The 4,342-nt window shown below is 51.6% G+C and overlaps 1 long non-coding RNA gene across 1 annotated transcript; it reads right to left on the bottom strand.

Moving 5' to 3' along the window:
- Window positions 1–3,078: 3,078 nt before the first annotated feature.
- On the bottom strand, window positions 3,079–3,925 carry LOC309874562. The gene is made up of 3 exons (XR_014316858.1): window positions 3,835–3,925; window positions 3,265–3,468; window positions 3,079–3,185 (listed from the first exon to the last, which is right to left on the bottom strand). It is a non-coding gene; the product is annotated as an uncharacterized lncRNA (long non-coding RNA).
- Window positions 3,926–4,342: the final 417 nt, after the last annotated feature.

Below are 4,342 nucleotides of genomic sequence, written 5' to 3'. Positions count from 1 at the left end.
AAGGGTTGAGATAAGGACAGGGTAATCACTCACCAATTACCATCAGGGGCAAAACAGACTTAGTGCAGGGAGATTAATATAATTTATTACCCATTGCTAACAGAGTAGAAGACCAGAGCAGTGAGAAACTAAAAGCAAACTAAAAGCACCTTCCCCTCCTATCTGCCCTATTCTACATCCTCGTCCAACCCAGAACTCCACACACACACCCTGAATGGTGCAGGGGAATGGGGAATGGGGGCTGTGGTCAGCCCCGAATGCTTCGTCTCTGCTGCTCCTTCATGGTCTCTCTCTGTCCCTGCTCCATGTGGTGCCCCTACCACAGGATGCCGTCCTTCCCTTCCTGAACTAAGCCTGCCAGGGCTGCCCACAGGCAGCAGCTCTTCAGGAACTGCTCCCACAAGGCTCCGTCCCACGGGGTCCATCCATCCATCCCCCAGGAGCAAACTGCTCCAGCATGGGTCCCCCACGGCTGGGCGGCAGCTCCCCCCAGACCCCCTGCTCCTGCGGGGGCTCTCCATGGGCCGCAGCCTCCTCCAGGCCACATCCACCTGCTCCACCGGGGGCTCCTCCACCCACGGGGGGGCTGCAGCGTGGAGATCTGCTCCATGGGGGACCCATGGGCTGCAGGGGGACAGCCTGCTCCTCCAGGGGCCTCTCCCTGCACAGCCCGCAGGGGAACTGCTGCTGCCTGCCTGCAGCACCTCCTGCCCTCCTGCTGCACTCACCTGGGGGGGCTGCAGGGCTGCTTCCCCTCTCTTTCTCCCTGTGAAGCGTTTTTTTTTTTGTTGTTGTTTTTTTTTTTGTTTTCTCCTGTCTTAAATATGCTCTCACAGAGGAACAAACGACATAGTTTCTTGGCTTGGCTCTGGCCAGCAGTGGAGCCCTTATCTAACATGGGGCAGCTTCTAGATTCTTCTCACAGAAGCCACCCCTATGGCCCCCTGCTACCAAAATCTTGCCACGTAAACCCACCAGAGCAACTCTTTCGGTAAAGAAATTTTTCGCAATAACCAACCGAAACCTCCCCTGGTACAACTTAAGGTTTTTTGCTCTTGTCTTGTCACTTGGGGCTTGGGAGAAGAGAACGATCCCCACCTCTCTGGAGCCTCCTTTAAGCTTACTGTAGAGCACAGGAAGGTCTCCCCTGAGCCTCCTTTTCTCCAGGCTGAACAACCCCAGCTCCCTCAGCCGCTCCTCACCAGACTTGTTCTCTAAACCCTTAACAAGCTTCAGAGCCCTTCTCCGGACACGCTCCAGCACCTCGAGGTCTTCGCTGAACACAGTGCTTGAGGTGCGGCCTCACCAGAGCCGAGCACAGAGGGACAACCGCTTCCCTAGTCCTGATGGCCACTCTAGTCCTGATACGAGCCAGGTGTAGAGATATTTAGATACATACATATGCAGCACTAGGACATGTTCCTTGGAAAACTGGTCAAACTCTCTTCAAAGCCCGTAAATTGATGGTTTCCTCTAACAGGCACTGACGCTTCAGCTGGATCCTCTAAATCCCATTTTACTGCTTCTGCTTCCTAAGCAGGTGACAGAAACTCCTAACCGGAGAGCAGAGGAGTTGTAGTTCTGTATACAGGCAATATTTGGAAGTTTGGAAGATGCTTCCCTTGCTCAGCTGGAATCCCTACGTTAATCAATCACCTGATCTTTTGCCTTCCAGCAAAAGTCTTGATGCAGTTCTTAAGGAAAGTTATTTCTGAAAATCTTCAGCCACCTCTGTGCACGCCAAACCTTTCATGGCACTGTGCAAGGCGCGGATGGCAGCCATAAGTCAGGTTGTGGAATGAATGGCAACGTGTGGGGAGGGAATTTTCAGGTGGCTTCGCGCTGTTTCACAGGTCCCTGAATTAGAGGTAATGAGGAAACAAGCGGTAGAAACAAAACCTTGAGCAAGGCTGAGATCAAGAATTGGCTACAGTGTTAAAGAGGACCTTTGGGCAGTGGGCAATTGCTGGCTGGCTCCAGGCGCGTGTCTGAGGGTCTCTGACCAACTGTATGATAGATTCAGGCGCGTGGACAGCACGTGGGGCTAAGGGGAGAGGACATGTAGGAGTGAAAAAGGGCAATAAACGCCTCCTGTTCAAGAGCCATCAGGAGTCTGTGTCTTGCATCCCTTCAGCAACACAAATATTTGGCTCCAGATCCAAAATGTCATGTATTTGACAGTTTTATTTATGGTAGCACTCCCCTCCCCTCCCCTCCCGTCCCCTCCCCGTCCCTACACACTGCTACACTCCCCTCCCCTATACTACCCTACACACCCCTACATTCCCCTCCCCTATACTACCCTACACTCCCCTTCGCTACACTACCCTACATTACCCTATGCTCCCCTCCCCTATGCTACCCTCCCCTATGCTCCCCTCCCCTACACTCTCCTACACTCCCCTCCCCTATCCTACCCTACACTCCCCTAAACTCCGCTCCCCTACACTACCCTATACTCTCCTACGCTACGCTCCCCTCCCCTCTACTACGCTACACTACACTATGCTACACTACACTACACTATCCTACCCTCCCCTAACCTCCCCTACACTATGTTCCCCTCCCCTCCCCTCCCCTCCCCTCCCCTCCCCTCCCCTCCCCTCCCCTCCCCTCCCCTCCCCTCCCCTCCGCACCCCTCCCCTCCGCACCCCTCCCCTCCCCTCCCCTCCCCTCCCCTCCCCTCCCCTCCCCTCCCCTCCCCTCCCCTCCCCTCCCCTCCCCTCCCCTCCCCTCCCCTCCCCTCCCCTCCCCTCCCCTCCCCTCCCCTCCCCTCCAATCCCATCCCCTCCAATCCCATCCCCTCCCTTCCCTTCCTTTTATTCCCTCCCCTTCCCTCCCCTCTTGTCTTCTTCTCTCCTCTCTTCTTTCTTTCAGGTAACTTCAGATCGCTTCAGTCGTTCTCATAGCTCCTATCCCTGGCTGATTCACGGGAACCCATCAGCAGCAACCAGAAGCGCTCCAGCTGCTGTGTCACTGGTTGAGCAACAGTCTCCAACTGGGAATCGCTGACTTGGTTCTGTGGCTCAGACAGGTGCCTTTCAGTTCCACTGTGGCCCGGACGTGTCTTCTTCCTGTGTCCCCACCTACATCGCAGTTCTGCTTAGAAGCAGCAGCAGGGTTTTGAAGTAGTCCCAATACTTCCATTTTCAGTGGTTTAGCTTGGCTAGAAATGTGGTGGCTGTCTGTCGAAGACAACAAAGAGATTGGGGTTAGAAACAGCTAACTGAGTAGTTCCTTTCCACAAGGGCAAGGAATATTTACCCCTTCCTAATGGAGACTGCAGTGTCAGAGATAATGACGGGTCCTTCAGAGAGCTTTGAAATATCCCTTGGGGATGCTGAGTCCAGAGGACCAGAGTAAATCTGTCTGAAGCACACCACAGAAGCACTCTGAATTACTTCCTAGCATAGAAGCATGTGTCCCATACGGCTTCAGCTGGTTTCAGTGTTCTTCTTCGCCTAATACCTAAAGTAAGATAAGAGGTCTCAATGCAGATGGGAAGATTGAGAAATACAGAAATCACTGATGTGCTTTGAGAACTTCTAAGAACTGAGAACTAAATAAATCCAATGTTGTAACATTAAGGATTGGTTAGAAAAGTAAACGTTGAAAACAAGTAAAGGAGAAGGACAAGTAAGCTTTCTTAAAATATCTACTATATTTAAAGGATCTTTAAATAAGTAAATAAGTAATGAAATATATACGCAGAGAGAGAGAGAGAGAGAGAGAGAGAGATACAGAAACCTAAGAAACTGCTGCGCAGGTTAGCTTCTTGCTCTCTTTTCTAAAAGTCCTAGTGAATACAGCATCTGTGTGCGTTACAAGCATTACCCTCAGTCCACCACAGGTACACACGAGAGGACAGCCTGCAGGTTCCGGAGGCAAAGAAACTGCTCTGGCTGGATGTGAAGAGCCAAGACAGAAGTTGCTGTTAGGGAAAAGATACACAGAGGGGATGAAAAACACGGAGTGTGCTTCCGACCTTCACAACTTCTAAGCAAGCGGAGATGAGGTTGTGGAAGAACCAAATGAGCTGTTGATCGAGAAGCAGCCTGAAGATTGTCCTTAACCAGGGCCTTGCATTCTTCGTTTTTAGAGCATTGCTTGCCTTCAAGTGCACGATCATGATTGTATTAACTTTCTACCACTACAGAAATGCACCGGATTCTTTCACAAAACTTACGGGTGGTAATTGGAAATACTGGTCAGCATTCTCTGTTTCCGTCTTCATCCCAATTCTCTTTTGGCCTGTGAAGCTTTTCAGATCAGAGGAGAAGATCCGCTGTAATACGGAGTTTTGGATACTGCAAAGGAAACGAAGAATCGTACTGACAACTCT

Source organism: Aythya marila (genome assembly GCF_965140915.1).
Source record: "Aythya marila genome assembly, chromosome: 2".
Classification (NCBI taxonomy): domain Eukaryota; kingdom Metazoa; phylum Chordata; class Aves; order Anseriformes; family Anatidae; genus Aythya; species Aythya marila.
This window is presented reverse-complemented; position numbering and strand designations above follow the sequence as displayed.